The 18,307-nt window shown below is 37.2% G+C and overlaps 1 protein-coding gene across 5 annotated transcripts in view; it reads right to left on the reverse strand.

Moving 5' to 3' along the window:
• Window positions 1–6,324, reverse strand: part of NCOA6 (nuclear receptor coactivator 6) — an 89,531-nt gene extending 83,207 nt beyond the window's left edge. For all 5 annotated transcript variants that reach the window (XM_029915825.1, XM_029915824.1, XM_029915826.1 and 2 more), the window contains exon 1: window positions 6,251–6,324. The gene's annotated coding sequence lies outside the window, so the exon portion shown is untranslated. The remainder of the gene's footprint in view (window positions 1–6,250) is intronic.
• Between the last annotated feature and the right edge of the window lie 11,983 nt (window positions 6,325–18,307).

Raw genomic sequence — 18,307 nt, forward strand, 5'->3', positions numbered from 1 at the left:
TTCTCAGAATATATACATCTGACAATACAAACAGTACACTTAAAATGATTGTATTATTTTATTGTATGCAAAGTATACACATAAGATTGGTAAAAACAAATAAATTTTTAAGGTGGGCAAACAGTACATGGGGTTCAGGATAGTATTCTACTTTTGTATCTGTCTCACTTTCCATAATAAAATGTTAAAATAATATATAAACACTAAATGATTCAGGAAGAAGCCATAATTGAATCTCTTAACAATAATAAAAAATACCTAAGGGGCACCTGAGTGGTTTAGTTGGTTGAGCATCCAACTCTTGATTTCGGCTCAGGTTATGATCCCAGAGTCATGGGATTGAGCCCTGTGTCATGAGATCGAGCCCCATGTCTGGCTCTGCATTGGGTATGGAGTCTGCTTAGGATTCTCTCTCCCTCTCCCACTGCCTTTCCCTGCTCAAGCTCTTGCTTTCTCTCTCAAAAAACAAAAACAAAAACAATTCAGGTAAAAAACTCACTGGGAAAGTGACCTTTCTGTCTCTATTCTTGAAGGGGAGAGAGAGTGATGTGAAAGACAGAAGGAAAAAAAGAGATACAGTTTGATATAGGAAAGATAAGGAAATTTTCACAAGCTACTTTCTCCTCCGGTCCTATCTAGAGCCAGCCTGCCACTAAGCCATGCCTTCTGTGAGAGATGTATTTCTAAGATAGCCACCAATTATTCCAGCATCCGGTATTCACATCCTCATGTAATCTCCTCCCCATGAGTGGGCTAGCCTAGTGACTTCTTTTAACCAACAGATGTTGGTGATGGGATGTCACTTTCATGATCAGCTTAAAAATGATGGTGATATCTATTTCCCTAGAAGACTCTATTTATTGCCCTCTCAGTGTGCTAGATTGGAGAAGCCACAGGGCAAGGAACTGGGAGCAGCCTCCAGCTAACAGCCAGTGAGAAACCAAGGCCCTTATTAAAGGATCATACCTCAAGATCAAAAAGGCCACATAAGAAAAACTCACCGATAATATCATCCTCATTGAGGAAAAACTGAGAGCTTTTCCCCGAGGATCAGCAACACAACAAGGATGTCCACTATCACCACTGTTAATTAACATAGTGTTGGAAGTCCTAGCTTCAGCAATCAGATAACACAAAGAAATAAAAAGGACCCAAATCAACAAGGAGAAATCAAACTTTCACTCTTTGCAGATGACGTGCTAATCTACTATGTGGAAAACCCAAAAGACTCTACCAAAAAATTGCTAGGACTGATACATGAATTCAGCAAAGTTGCAGGATTAATCAATACACAGAAATCAGTTGCATTTCTATACACCAATAATGAAGCAGCAGAAAGAGATATCAAGGAATTGATCTCATTTATAATTGCACTTAAAACGATAAAATACCTAGGAATAAACCTAACCACAGAGAGGAAAAATCTATACACTGAAAACTACAGAAAGTTTATGAAAGAAATTGAAGAAGACACTAAAAAATGTAAAAACATTCCATGCTCATGGTTTGGAAGAACAAATACTGTTGAAATGTCAATACTACCCAAAGCAATCTACATATTCAATACAATACTATCAAAATAACACCAGCATTCTTCACAGAACTAGAACAAACAATCCTAAAATTTGTATGGAACCAGAAAAGACCCCGAATAGCCAAAGCAATCCTACAAAAGAAAACCAAAGCTGGAGTCATCACAGTTCCGTACTTCAAGCTGTTACAAAGCTGTAATCATGAAGATAGTATGGTACTGGCACAGAAACAGAAACATAGATCAATGGAATAGAATAGAGAATCCAGAAGTGGACCCACAAACATATGGCCAACTAATCTTTGATGGAGCAGGAAAGAATATCCAATGGGAAAAAGACAGTCTCTTCAGCAAATGGTGTTGAGAAAACAGGACAGTGACATGCAGAAAAATGAACCTGGACCACTTTCTTATATATAAAAATAAACTCAAAATGGATGAAAGACCTAAACATAAGTCAGGAAAGCCATTAAAATCTTAGAGGAGAAAATAGGCAACAAACAACCTCTTTGACCTTGGCCACAGCAACTTTACTTAATATGTCTCCAGAGGCAAGGGAAACAAAAGCAAAAATGAACTATTGGAACCTCATCAAGATAAAAAGCTTCTGCACAACAGAAGAAACAACCAGCAAAACTAAATGGCAACCAACGGAATGGGAAAAGATATTTGCAAATGACATATCTGATAAAGGGTTTATATCCAAAATCTGGAAAGAACTTACCAAATTTCAACACCCTCCCAAAAAATCAATAAACAATAATAATAAACAATTAATAAACAATAAACAAATAAAGTGAAGAAATGGGCAAAAGACATGAATAGACACTTTTCTAAGACATCCAGAGAGGTAACAGACACATGAAAAAATGTTTAACATCACTCATCATCAGGGAAATACAAATCAAAACCACAATGAGATACCACCCCACATCTGTCAGAATGGCTAAAATTAACAACTCAGGCAACAATAGATGTTGGCAAGGATGTGGAGAAAGAGGCACCCTCCTGTACAGCTGGTGGGAATGCAAACTGGTATAGCCACTTTAGAAAACAGTATGGAGCAGGGCGCCTGGGTGGCTCAGTCGGTTAAGCGCCCGACTTCGGCACAGGGCATGATCTCATGGTTTGTGGGTTTGAGCCCATGTCAGGCTCTGTGCTGACAGCTCAGAGCCTGGAGCCGGTTTCAGATTCTGTGTCTCCCTCTCTCTCTGCCCTTCCCCGGCTCATGCTCTGTTTCTCTCGGCATCAATAATAAATAAACATTAAAAAAAAAACAGTATGGAGCTTCCTCAAAAAATTAAAAATAGAACTACTCTATGACCCAGCAATTGCACTACTAGGTATTTATCCAAAGGATACAGGAGTGCTGATTTGAAGAGGCATATGCACCCTAATGTTTATAGCAGCACTAATGACAATGGCTAAAGTATGGAAAGAGCTCAAATGTCCATTGACTGATGAATGGATAAAGAAGATGTGGTATATATACATAGTGGAATATTACTTGGTGATTAAAAAGAATGGAATCTTGCTATTTGCAACAATCTGAATGGAACTAGAGTGTATTACGCTAAGTGAAAAAGTCAGAGAAAGATCAGTATCATATTACTTCATTCATATGTGGAATTTAAGATATAAAACAGATGAAAATAAGGGAAGGGGAGCAAAAATAATATAAAAACAGAGACAAGCCACAAGAGACTTAAATACAGAGAACAAACTAAGGTTTGCTGGTGAGGTGTTAAGTGGGAGGATAGGCTAAAAGGGTGAGGAGTATTAAGGACACTTGTTGGGATGAGCACTGAGTGTTATATGTAAGTGATGAATCACTAAATTCTATTCCTGAAAATAAATAAACAAATAAATAAATGTCTGAGAACACAAGGGAAAAAAAAGAATAAAAAAGAAATCAAGGTCCTTAATTTAATATCCCTTGAAGGAGTGAATTCCATCAACAACCAAGTGAACTTAAGCAGTTCCTTCTTCAGTCAAGCACTGAGATGAGACTCTAGCCCTGGCTGACACCTTGACTGCTGCCTCAGAGAGACCCTGACACAGAGGACTCACCTAAGCTGTACCTAGATTCTTGACCCATGGAAACTGCCACAATAAATGTGTGTTGTTTTAAGCTGCTAAATTTGTGGTAATTTATTATGCAGCAATAGATAACTAATGGACTCTCCCTGGAAATCCTGCTGAACATTCACCGCCTTTAAAACTTTTTGGCAGTTTCTTAAAAAGTAAGATATGCCAGACAAGCCTGCAATCCCATTGCAAGGGATTTACCCAAAAATAAATGAAAATATGTCTACACAAAAACTTTTGCAAAAATGCTTATAGCAAGCTGCCTGGGTGCTCAGTGAGTTGAGCCTCCAACTCTTGATTTTGGCTCAGGTCATGATTCCAGGGTCGTGGGATTTAGCCCCGTGTTGGGCTCCTTGCTGAATGTGGAGCCTGCTTAACATTTTCTCTCTTTCTCTCTCTCTCTCCTTCTGTCCTTCTCCATGGTCATACTCTTATCTCTATAAAAAATTAAATTAAAGTTCTGCACTTAAAGTGCTGGCCTGCTTGTGATTTCTATCTCCCTCTGTCTCTGCCCCTCCCCGGCTTGCTCACTCATGTGCTCTCTCTCTCTAATAAATTAAAAAAAAAAAAAAGCAAAAAACTATGCTGAGGGAAAGAAATTAGACAAAAAAGAGAACATTGTATGAATGCATGTCTATAAAATTCTAGAAAATGCAAGCAATATATTGGCGGGGATTCTGGGGGGGACAGACTGTAAAAGAGTATAAGGAAACATTTTAGGAAAATGGAAATTTTCTGTACCTTGATTGTAGTGGTTGTTTCACAATAAATAGTATTAATAAATACATCTATCCAAACTCATCAAAACATGTTTCACTTTAAAATGGATGTAGGTAGGGACACTTGGGTGGCTCAGTCGGTTAAGCGTCCAACTTCAGCTCAGGTCTTGATCTCCCAGTTTGTGAGTTTGAGCCCCACGGTGGTTTCTGTGCTGACAGCTTAGAGCCTGGAGCCTGCTTCAAATTCTGAGTCTCCTTCTCCCTCTCTCTGCCCCTCCCCTGCTCGTACTTGTGTGTGTGTGGGGGGGGGGGGCACGATAAACATTTTTAAAACCTTAAAATAGATGTTGGTAAAAAATAGATAAGTAAAATGGATGCAGGTGATTGTATGCAAATTTTCCTCATTAAGTTGACAAAAAAGAAAATCAGCTTCTTTGTCAAGCCTTCTTTAACTACATCTAATGTAGCTGATTCCATTATTCTACCCTAGCTCTCAAACAGTATTCTACAGATAAATTACCAAACTGCAGAAAATCCAGTGTTTTTTGAATTTTACAGCAGCTAAAATTTACAAAACACTATTACATACCAGACTTTGTTCTAAGCACTTTGCATTATCAATTGAATTAGTCCCCCAACAATCTCATGAAATAGATTGGATTACCCCCATTTTACAAATGAGGAAACAGGCACAAAGAAGTAACTTGCTTAACGTCATATAGCTAATAAGTGACAGAGCCATTATTTGAATCTAGGCAGTCTGATTCCAGGCTCTTCACAACCACCCCCCTCTCTATCTCAGACCACTGGTGTATTAGGTAAAAGCATACTCTCAGCTCACTAGAGACTGACAGGTTTATTCACTCATTCAACAAATATTTAGGCATGCAATATATGCCAGACATTGTTCTAAATGCTAAAGATACAATGATGAAGAAAATACAGACATACTACCTGCTTTTATGGGGCTTATATTCTAGCAAGAACCTAGGTTTAAAGAACTAGATTCCTAAGTCAAAATATTTATCCTCTGATTTATACATTTATCCAAACATTTATGCAAAAAGAAAAAAGGTCACAAGTTACAACAGTGGCCAGATCTGCTTTAACTAGCTAGAGCCATGGTTCCCAAACTTGTCACACTTTAGGATCACCTGGGGATCTTTTAAAAATTAAAAAAACCAGGCCAGAAGCCCAAGCTAATTAAATCACAATGGAATGGGGAGCAGGGAAGGAAGGGAGATCTAGGCATCAATAGTTTGCCGCATTCCATAGGTGATTTCAATGTGAAGACAAGTTCAGGAAATCACTAAGCTAGGGTTTTTATCTGTCTAAATAATGATAAAGTTCATTCATGGTTAGAGAGATGCAGATGAATAGGGAAAGATGAACAAACCAAAACTCTATACACTTGCCTTCCTCTGAATTAGAAATTTGTAAGGTACCTTTTTTTCTTTTCAATGTTATGAATTCTGAAAACCTGAGAAAGAGAATCAAATAAATATTTTCCTTCTTGGATTTATTCATGTCTCCATTCCCATCCAGAATTACAGACAACTGACACATTCATCTTTTTACCTTTTTTTAGCACCTTCCATGACATCAATAAAGAATTCTGCCTTATTACATATTTTCAACATAAGTGAAAAAGACAAGAGTCACTTGCTTTTCTATTAAAAAAATGTTTTTCTAAGAAACAGGTCTCATTTAATTCTGTTTCTTTGGGTCCAATTCACATGTCAAATGCAGCTTACCAAACTAAAATTCCTCATGGACATGGAGATCAAATGCCTTCTTTTTAAAAATGTAAACTCTATTTCTAATTCAATCCTTATGTTGAAACCAAGTGCCATGCTTTTTTTTTTTTTAATAAATCAAGATTGCATTTGTATTCTATATATAATCAACAGACCTGTTTAAGAACTCTCTGACCACTCTCAGAAAAGATAATAGATGTTCAGTAGGACCCCTCTCCATTCCATCCAGGACCTAGACAGAAAAGGGCAGAGAGGAAGAAGGGATACATCAGAAGAAAAGACTAAATTGTATAAGCCCAATAAACCTATTCAAAGTAAATTTTTTGTGACTGGCCAAATTCCTCCTTTCTACCACTGTTTCTGCTAAGTTCACTCTAGAAAGTATTGTTAAAAGACATGAGATTACCTATAGTCTCAAATCCAATGTTTTTCTTTTAAAGGAAAGCTTTAATAATAATTAAGAAAGCTTTTTCAAAATAGATCAATAGTGGTTATACAGGTGTGTTCATTTTACAATTCATTATCCTTCTGATTTGTGCACTTTGCATTGTGTGTACTATACTTTAGTTAACAAATATTAAGAACAGATACATCTGTCCTGGGCAGAACCCTTGATGGATTCTAATGAAGAAAGTAGCAGAAACAGTCCCACAGAGGTTACATGACTTACCCAAGCTCTTACATACAGTTAGCTACAAACTTAAATCTTCCTTGTCACTTTCCTACTCTTTATTGTAAAACTGTAAATGTTCTGATGATAATATACTTTTTAATTTAACATTTATTCTCATACTCATACTATGAAAAAACTTTATTATAAATAACAACGCAGGGGTGACTGGGTGGTTCAGTTGGTCAGGCATCCAAGCATCCGACTTCAGTTCCGGTCATGATCTCAGAGTTTGAGTCTGGCCCCACAGTCAGGTTTGCTGCTATTGGATCCTCTGTCCACTTTGGATCCTCTGTCCCCCTTTTTCTTTGTCCCCCCCCCCCCAACTCTCTCTCTCTAAAACAAATAAACATTAAGAAAGTGACAACGCAAAAACCAAACAAGGAAATAAATGGAAAATATAAATATCCTGGTTCACAACTGGGCACTATCACAGGTGCTGCACTATCCACATAAGGAAATTAAGTAAAGCCTAATACCCTTGCAATGATTTCCTAACTGCAGAATCCATTTTTAATAATATTTTCCATACAAATGTCAAATGATCACTAGTAAAATTAACTAGGAATAGCTTGAGAACAGAAGAGCATTATTTTATGATAATGAAACACAGGGAGACAGAATGGAAAGAGAGCTAGGCTAAGCATAGCAGGTAAGTGTGCCTCGAATTCTAGTAGTAACCTTCCCTTGTAGGATTGTGGGCAGGATATATATAATCTCTCCGGACTTAAGATTTCTAAATTATAAAATGAGAAGGTGGATCACTAAGCTAAAGCTAAATAGTATCTTGAGCTCCTTCTAGGTTTAAGAAAACTCAAGAACTATTTACCAAGAAATTTATTATTCCATATGCTTTTACTTTAACCAATAAATATCTCTATTCAAATGTTTCAAATAGCTTTGCAATGGGGGTGGGAGGGATGGGCAAAAGGGGTGAAGGGGAGTGGGAGGTACAGGTTTCCAATTATGGAATGAATAAGTCATGGGAATAAAAGGTACACTGTAAAGAATACAGTCAATGGTATTGTAATAGTTTCATGGTGACAGATGGCTGCTACACTTGTGGTAAACACAGCATTAACATACAGAGTTGTCAAATCACTATGCTTGTACACCTGAAACTAATGTCACATTGTGTGTCAACTATATTTCAGTTAAATAAATAAACAATTCTGTAAAATAAGAATCCTAGATCACTTCTGGATTCTTCCTCATAAACACAAGCATATTTTCAGCTTGTGCCAAATATAAATCTTCCAAATTTGTTGTCTAGGTGCAAGACTATTCCTTCTCAAAGACGGCTAGTAATAATACCCTTAATACTTTACCAACAGACTCTTTTGCATGAGTTTTTTAAACCTTATATTTTGAAATCATTTCAAACATACAGACCATGAGTAATTACATTTCTTTTTAAAGATTTTATTTCTAAATGATCTCTTCACCTAACATGGGGCTCAACCTCACTTCAGTATCACTAGCTGCATGCTCTACGAACTGAGCCAGGCAGGTTCCCCCGTGAGTTATTTTTTAAGTAGGAAATATGTGTAGAGAAGTCCCTCATAATTTCTAATCTATAACTTAAACACTTTCAATGGATGCATTTGTTCAAAGACCCTTTAGCAACTGCTTACTATTTACCAGGTAGGGTGGATATTTTCCTGCTCCTGAAGATACTATAGAAGAAACAAAAATTCTGTATAATGAGAAATTTAAAGAACATTTTTATGAATGCCTAAATCTGGATAATATGCTTATTTTGTACTTAAAATTAAGTTGGCTTGTTAACCACAGTCTTAAATAAATGTTTCAGCATTATTTATGAGGCATTTAAAAAGTGTCTGAATAAAGAGTTAAATGTGAACTGTCAAAAAACATTTACCATGGCATAACTAAAGATCCAGTCCCATTCTCCCTATACCTCATGAGTCTGTTATAAAATTATGACATGCTTCCTGTTCCTAAGTCCAGGGCTACCACGGAAAAATTTATGCAAGCCTCCAGTCAAATCTTAGAAACTTATCAGACGGACAGGCTACCTACTGCACTAGGCACCTTAAATCATAGAAACTTTGTATCCTGAAAGGATGCACAAAATGCTTGTCAAAGAGACAGGCATTTCAGTACTATAGTAACAAATGGTTTGCTCCTAGTAAGAATAATAGACAATTTAAGAGATTAGGGAATATTAACATTAATTTTTAAACTTCAATTCTGACAGTGTAATAAAAGAAGCAAAAGATAAATTCGTGAAATATGAAATTTCTAACACAAATATAGTTAATTTAATCAAGCACAATATAAACCAACAAAATATGTCAGAGGCTCAAAGAGATTCTCCCCATATTGTTAGATGCTATGATAGATGGGTAACGTGAAATTTAGAGAAAAATTACTTTCTACATCCTGTTCTAATTACGAATACCACTGTGTTCTTTTATATACCTAATAAAGCTACAGTCAAAAAATAACACAGGTTTGGAGTACTAGTCTTTAAATTTTTTTCATGTTTTTAATTTATTTTTGAGAGACAGAGAGAGATACTACGAGCAGGGGAGGGTCAGAGAGAGGGGGAGATACAGAATCCGAAGCAGGCTCCAGGCTCTGAGCTAGCTGTCAGCACAGAGCCCAACGTGGGGCTCGAACCCACGAACTGTGAGATCATGACCTGAGCCGAAGCCGGAAGCCGGACGCTTAACCGACTGAGCCACCCAGGTGCCCCTGGAGTACCAGTCTTTAAATCCATGCTCTAAAACACAAATGACATTGAAAAGTTGATCAAAATCTGTAATACAGGAACTACTAACTTAATGAGAATCTTAGAGTATAAACTAGAGAGCCTCTGGCAATCATCTGGTCCAATATCCTGATGGAAAAATTGAGGCCTGTGTGAATAATATGAAGCTTCTTAGAAGTAGGAAAGTCTTTCATTTCATATGTGACACTTCCTTAGAAAATAATTCATTTAAAAAGCACTAGAAAAGAATGTTGTAATAATAATAATGAATATAATCTTGCCATAAAACAGAAGACAACTTTAAAGAGCCATGGCTTATTTTCCCTCTATTAAGTTTCCAACAGAGTTAAATCTGGAGATCTGGGCTCTAAGTTACACAAGTTCTTAAGCAATCATTCTAAGAGTCTACCAGTGTTTCTTCCTCTCCATGGTCTTATATTCATAATGAGAGGGTTGAGAGCTGTCAAGCTTTTTTCTTTCTTTTTTTTTTTGTTTGTTTCATGCTCTTCAAATTGTCACTTTTATTTCTTATATTAAAAAAATTTTTTTAGTGTTTATTTTTGAGAGAGAGAGTCAGAGTGCAAGCGGGGGAGAGAGCGAGAGAGAGAGAAAGGGAGGGAGAAACAGAATCTGAAGCAGACTCCACTCTGAGCTGTCAGCACAGAGCCCAACGTGGGGCTCAAACCCAATAATGGTGAGATCATGTTCTGAGCCAAAGTAGGACGCTTAACAAACCGAGCCACCCAGGCACCCTTCAAATTGTCAACTTTAAAAATAAAACACCTGGGGTGCCTGGGTGGCTCAGTCGGTTGGGCAGTCGGTTGTGCGTCTCTCTCTCTCTCTCTGACCCTCCCCTGCTCATGCTCTGTGTGTGTTTCTCTCTCTCAAAAATAAATAAACGTTTGGGGCGCCTGGGTGGCTCAGTCGGTTAGGCGTCCAGCTTCAGCTCAGGTCATGATCTCACAGTTCGTGGGTTCGAGCCCCGTGTCAGGCTCTGTGCTGACAGCTAGCTAAGAGCCTGAAGCCTTCTTCGGATTCTGTGTCTCCCTCTCTCACCCTCCCCTGCTCGCACTGTCTCTCTCTGTCTCTCAAAAATAAATAAAAAACATTAAAATAAATAAACGTTAAAAATGTTTTAAATAATGAAATCAAACACTGAAATCCTAAGATCAGCTTTTAAATTCTGTAGCTACCATTTCTTCATTACTGATGACCCAGATATAACCACGTAGCAAACCTATAGACAGAACTGTAGGTGAATACACTATTACTAATATTTTTAAACACAGGTATAGCATTCAAAATGACCTGGAATATTAGAAAAACATTTCTTCGAAGTTTAAAAGAGATTACTTAAAAACCAGAAAATCTATACTGTGCTTATCACCTTTAATCACAAGAGGAAATTCAATGGCAAGATAAACAGGTTACTTATATTAAAAAATAAAGAAATAAATCTCTGTCCAAATTGCAAAAAAGAGAAAAACAAAATCAAGGTCAAAAATTAGTAGCAATAAAAATATAGAAATCAAATTTCTAGGAGTGCCTGGGTGGGTCAGTCAGTTGAATGTCCAACTTCGGCTCAGGTTATGATCTCACAGTTTACAAATTCGAGCCCCACATCAGGCTCTGTGCTGACAGCTCAGAGCCTAGAGCCTGCTTCAGATTCTGCGTCTCGTTCTCTCTCTGCCCCTTCCCAAATTGTGCTCTGTCTCTCTGTCTTTTAAAAATAAATAAATGTAAAAGAAAAATTTTTTAAAGAAATAAAATTTCTATTAAAAATATAGAAATAAGGGTGCCTGTGTGGCTCAGTTGGTTAGGCATCCAACTCTTGATTTCGGTTCACAGTTTGTGAGTTTGAGCCCCACACTGGGCTCTGCGCTGGTGGTGTGGAGCCTGCTTCTGATTCTCTCCCTCTCCTTTTCTCTCTGTTCCTGCCCCACTTGTGCTCTCTCTCTCAAAATAAATAAATAAACTTAAAAAGATAAAACAGTTTAAAAAATATATAGAAATAAAATAAAAATTCATTACTGGGATGGTGATGAGTGAGACATGAACCCAGAAGTAACGAAAAAAAAAGTCTGACAGACATGAACAGGTAACAATTAAAATAGTCCATATGTCAAAAGAAACCACAAAGTCAAAAGCCAAATGACAGACTGGGATAATATATTTGTGCTATGTGACAAAAAAGGGGTTAATATCCTAAATACACAAAAGCACCTGCAAGCTGATTAAAAAGTAACAAATTAATAATCCAAGAAAAAAATAAATTAAGAATTGGTAAAGAGAATCTGCAGAATAGGGAATACAAATGTCCAATCAATGTATACAATGTACTAATGGTCAGGGAAATGGAAATAAAAATAAGAAAACTCTTTTCACCCTGGTGACTGGCAAAAACTAAAAAGATACCTGATACCCAGTGCCAGTGGGAATAAGAACTGCAACAACTTTTATGGAAAATAACCTGGCAGTTCACAATACTGAAATAAGCTTACCTGTTAGCCCATATTTGGGGATTTATCCTACAGAAGTAAAAGCTCCATTTCTTAAAGATGTATGCACAAGGATGTTCACAGTTTGTGATAGGGAAAATAAAATCAGTAACAACCTGATGACCCTTCAGAGACCTACATAAATAAAATACAATGCAGCTAAAAAAAAATGAACTTGATATCTGTTTAATGACATGGAATTAAATGTATATCCTAAAAAGCAAAAAAATAAACAGAATTTGTAGAATAATATGTATGGCATCATGATAAGCTTAAGAGAGAAAATGCCATGTTGGGCATTTAAAAAATTGTGGTTTCAAAGGAAAATCCTATTTGAGTATAATTCGAATTAGGAAAAGGAGTAACAATCAACTTAAAATTGACAAAAATGGGTGTGGAAAAGACAACCAAATGAAACACTCACAGAACAAGAAATAAAAATAAATTCTGTGTGCTTTTTGGGTGAATACATAAAACAAATATAAATCCAACTTTTATGCATTTGAGATTTACCTACATTTCAAAAAAAAAATGAAAGAAATTTTTGATTCAAGAGCTGTATGTTTTTTAGATTTGTCTGTTTGGAATGAACATGACTCATCACAAAATCTTGTCAAACAAACGCCCCCTATAATTTATTTGCAATCTGTATCTTTTTTTTTTTTTTTTTGGTCATATTGGATTTCAGCTATATTTTGAAACTTGAAATTTATCTGTTATAACAATGCATTATTTGTTAGCACTGAATACAATTTTTAAACACACAGTACAAACTTAAAAGGATAATACCAAATCTACAAGGAACAAATGGTCGAATGAGAAAGAAAACTATCTCAAAGAAGTTTAAAAAATACTCATCATTGATAAAACTAAAGAATATATTTGCTAGTCACAGAAGAAAAAAATGCAATTTCATAATTGAGAGATATAGAAGACACAACCTTACACCTGTGATCAAAGTTATCATCAACAATGGGGCAACTAGACATTTGTGCAGCTTGTAATATGATGCCATGTGAGGAATAGTTAAGTATTTTTGCCAAAATGTTCAGCTCAAATCTGATCAAGTCTTTAAACCTTCCAGTTTAGGGAAACATAAGGAATAAAGGAATAAATGTTGCAAAGAAAACAATCAGATTAATCCAGAATTTGGAACATTAAACAAAACTGCTCTGGTCTCAACAAATCAATGCCATGAAAAAACAAAACAAAAGGTGAGGAAGTAGACAAGGAAGGGCGCCCCTTCCATGACATTTTAAAAATTGTGTTTAGGGGCACCTGGGTGGCTCAGTCGATTGAGTATCTGGCTTAGGCTCAGGTCATGATCTCGCAGTTTGTGGGTTCGAGCCCCGTGTCTGGCTCTGTGCTAACAGCTCAGAGCCTACCTTCAGATTCTGTGTCTCCCTCTCTCTCTGACCCTCCCCTGCTCACGATGTCTCTCTCTCTCAAAAATAAACAAAACATTAAAAAATTAAAAAATAAATAAAACGTCATGGGAACACAGGCTCTCAGAGAATATATGAACAATGCAAATTTACAAGCAGGAAGAACTACCAAGTGACAAATAGGGAAAAGTACCTGAGCTCTACTGTTGTCCACAGCTTGAATCAGCATTCATAATTTGCATAAAGTCCTATTGTGGGCAAAAGTCATCATAACTATCATTAAAAGGACATAGAAAAAAAGTGTATCATTGTCTTGGACAGTATATAATCTTACTCAATTCTTTCCATTAGTCAGATGTTTAAAAAAGATGGAAAAACCAAAGAGAATGTTGAGAAAAATCAAGAGATTAAAAAAAATGGATGGAAAAGAAGTGATTTTGAAGAAAAGTTTGAAAGAAAATAATGACATGATTATTAATACTGAAATCCGTGGTCAGGCTTCTGAACAGAGATCCTAAAAAGCTGTTGTATCTCAGTGTCCACAGATGGCTGAGCAAGAGGCTAATAAAACCCTCAAAGTTTGTTGTTGTGGGGTTGTTGTTAGTGCTGTTTTTTACAGAAGAGGAATTTCCTGACTGTCCTGCGCAAATGAGGAAGGCTGGGTGTGTTAAATCATCAACCATCTGTTTTTCTTCAGTGTCCACTTATCCACGATCACTTGATCACAAAATCTCCCTAAAGCTTGAATTAGCTGCCCAAAGCTTGAATCAGTTATCCACCATTTCAAAATTCTGCAGTTCCATCCTGTTCCCACACACTACCCACTCAACAACATCTGAATGTCCTTCCCAGATCTGGCAGCTAGGGCTCCAACCAACTACTCTGGCTCCAACTCCCCCACAGCTCAACACACCAGCAAAAAAGACTTCTCACTATTTCATTTCCTAAATATTCCTTAAGCTTTCCTGTCTGTCATGCACTTGGTTCTTCTCTCCTTAACTTCTCTCATTGTAATCTTACCTTTCTATTTATTTAATAAATTTTGATTTGGTACCTCTATCATTTCTGTATCATGCCACCTGTTATGGGTTGAACTGTATCCCACAAAAAGATACATTAAAGTTCTAACCCCCAGTATCACAGAATGTAAACTGATTTGGAAATAGGGTCACTGCAGATTTAACTAGTTTATATGAGGTCATATTGGAGTATGGTAGGCCCTTAATCCAGTATGACTGGTGTCTTTATAAGAGGGAAATTATGAACACAGAGACAGAGACACAGAGAGAACACCATGTGACAACAGAGGCAGAGACTGGAGTGATGCAGCTACAAATCAAGAAATACTAAGAACTGATGGAAGCCAGAAAGAGGCAAGAAAGGATTCTACCCTAAGACTCAGAGAGAACATGGCCCTGCAGAGACCTTGAATTCTGGTTCTAGAATTCTAGAATCAAGAACTATAAGAGAATAAAATTTTGTTGTTTTAAAACACCCAGTCTGTGGTAGTTTGTTACAGAAGCCCTAGAAAATTAACATTCTCCGCAAAGCCTTCCCTGATTCTCTCCAAGGGGTAGTGCTGCTCTCTCCTGAATTTCCACAGCACTTATAGTCTCATTTAAAGCATTTATGCTCTCCCCCACTTTTTATTTATGTTCATATGACTTTCTCAGACAAATTAGTTTCCTGGAAGGCAGAAACTACTCACTCATCAACTGGATATACCTCTCAACACTGGTAGGCAGTCAATAAATACTATCATAATCGCATTTTCCTCCACACGTCATTGTTCTGATCACAACACTTCTGAATGAGTCATCTCCACATACACACTGAAGAGTTGAACACAATCTAAAAGAACTCAGTTGAATTCTAGATTCGACTTTCTACATGATTATATGAGTTATACGATTATAAATATGAGTTCTATGATTATAATTCATATTGATATGTTCTCACATGTCATATGCACATACTGCTGTTAGCTAATATCCACAATGGGAAAGAATACTTATTTAACAAATCTGCTATTTGGGTCTATTGATCTGTCTCTTATTTTTTTTTTTTTTTAAAGATGCAATTGCTTTTTAATTTTTTTTAAATGTTTTTATTTATTTTTGATACAGAGAGAGACAGAGCATGAGAGGGGGAGGGGCAGAGAGAGAGAGGGAGACACAGAATCTGAAGCAGGCTCCAGGCTCTGAGCTAGCTGTCAGCACAGAGCCTGACGCGGGGCTCGAACCCACGAACGTGAGATCTGACCTGAGCCGAAGCCGGCCGCTCAACCGACTGAGCCACCCAGGCGCCCCTGATCTGTCTCTTATTAAGTCTATTCAGATGTTGGTTTACCTAAAACTCTTCTCACCTGCACCAGCATTTGATGGTTAACCACATCTTTGATTCTTCCAAGCGTTTGAACTTTTTAAGTCTGTATTTTATAGAAGGGACACAGCATTACTTTCATATAATATTTAAATTTACAGCAAGAGACTTAACCTAAAGAACAATCTCCCTCTGTAAAATACAAAATAGGAATCTAATTCACAAAATTGCAACTATTTCCTCCTGTGAGAAACTGCTGCTGTCTGGTCTTTAGAAAATATACATCAATGGTACTATGGAACTAGTAGTCAACAGGTTCAATATTGGTAAAGGTGCCAGTTAATGGTTGCTTCTTTGTGTGTGTTGGCATGGGGCGATGGTTGTAGTTGGCAATGGAAAATACAAACCTAAATATTTAAAGTATGAATGCCCTCTGAATTTGGTGATCATTAATATTATTAGCTGACAAAGATTTTTTTCCCCCAGCTTTACCTAAATATAATCAACATACAGCACTGTGTTAGGTTAAAATGTACAATGAAGCAGTGTCAGGATGGCCGAGTGGTCTAAGGTGCCAGACTAAAATGTACAATGAGGAGCGCCTGGGTGGCTCGGTCAGTGGAGCAACCACCTTCAGCTCAGGTCATGATCTCATAGCTTGTGAGTTTGAGCCCTGCGTCAGGCTCTGTTGCTGACAGCTTACAGCCTGAAGTTGCTTCAGATTCTGTCTCTCTGCTTCAGATTCTGTCTCTCTCACTGCCCCTCCCCCTATTCATTCTCTCTCTCCTCTCTTTCTCTCCCTCTCAAAATATAAACATTAAACAATAAAATGTACAATGAGATGGGTATATATACTGCAAAATGGGTACATATATACTGCAAAATGATTACCACAATAAGGTTAGTTAACATACCCATCACCTCACATAATTACTTTTTTTTTTTGGTGTGTGGCAAAAACATTTAAGATCTAATCTACTCTCTGCAACTTTCAAGTATATAGTACATTATTGTTAACTACAGTCACCATGATGTACTCTGGGTCCTCAGAATTTACTCATTTTACAGCTGCAAGGCTACATGCTTTGACCAACATATCCCCATTTCCCCTACCCTCATTCCCTGGCAACCACCATCCTCTGTTTCTGAAAGGTTAGCTTTATATTTCTTTTTTTTTTAATGTTTATTATTTTGAGAGAGGGAGAGACAGAGTGTGAGTGGGGGAAGGGCAGAGAGAGAGAGGGAGACACAGAATCCAAAGCAGGCTCCAGGCTCTGAGCTGTCAGCACAGAGCCTGATACATGGCTTGAACCCAGAACCATGAGATCATGACCTGAGCTGAAGTCGGACGCTTAACTGACTGAACCACTCAGGCGCCCCGTAAGTTTAGCTTTTCAACTGATATAGTTAATATTAACTGAGCATTTATATTCTATCTGACACAATATAATTCTTTCCAAGTTAAAGAAGATGTGGTTCCAGGCTTTTGCTTTATAGGGTTTATACATAAAAGATAGCTTATCACCAAATTCTAGGGCTGTAATACTCTTTCCAACAAAGTCATGGTAGTCCCTTTATGTACACACCTACCTATACTTCTAGTCATTTCTTAATTAACACAGCAAATGTTTATTGAACTCCTAGACAGTCACCTCAACTCCTTTTTAGAATAAGGTGAGGCAGAAAACACTTATTTAAAAAAAATAAATCTGTGAGACAACACAGTAAGATAGATGGTGGAGTTGAAGGAAGAGAGGGACAGATATGGGGCCCACTCTGAAGGAGCACTGAATCTAGTAAGGAGGTAGAGCATAAACTAGCTGTGTATTTTTCCTTTCTCCCCATGCTGTTCCTATACTTCACTACCAAACTTACTTTGCTATTGTGCAGATTTCATTATGTCACCGTATAGCTAAAAACTTTGATGACTCCCTATTACTTAGTCAATCAAGTCCAAACTTCCCAGCCAGGAATTGAAAAGGATTCAAAGCCTTCCCCGATTAAGCAGTAGTATAGTATACTATATATAGTATACAAGGACTAACACAGGCCTTGGAATTGGACCGTCTAAACTCAAATTCTTTCTCCATCAATTGTTAGTTCTTTTCCTCAGTTTATCTGTAAAATGCCAAAAAAAAAAAAAGTTCCTATATCGCAGAGTTGTGAAGATTAAAAGAAATACTACTTATTAAATGCTTGGCAAGTTATCTGGCAAACAGTAGGCAAGCAAAAAATATGACCTACTACTACTATTATTACTGCTATTGTTGTTCAATCTCCATTTCCAGACTGAATTTCAATAACAGGCCTTTAACAATCCTGTTCTCCAGCCAAACTATACTCTTTACTAACTCCTAAATACACATCTCTACACTCATGCTTTCATTCAGCCTGGAAAATACTGTCTCATCTCCAAGTTTTAGGATCCTAACCATTCTTGGGGAACCTGGGTGGCTCAGGTCACTTGGGTTCAGGTCACAATCTCATGGTTTGTGGGTTTCATGTCCATGTCAGGCTTTGCACACTCAGCAAGGAGCCTATTTCAGATTCTTGGTCTCCCTCTTTTTCTGCCCCTCCTCAGTTTGTGCTTGTGAGTGCTC

Source organism: Suricata suricatta, chromosome 12 (assembly GCF_006229205.1).
Source record: "Suricata suricatta isolate VVHF042 chromosome 12, meerkat_22Aug2017_6uvM2_HiC, whole genome shotgun sequence".
NCBI lineage: Eukaryota > Metazoa > Chordata > Mammalia > Carnivora > Herpestidae > Suricata > Suricata suricatta.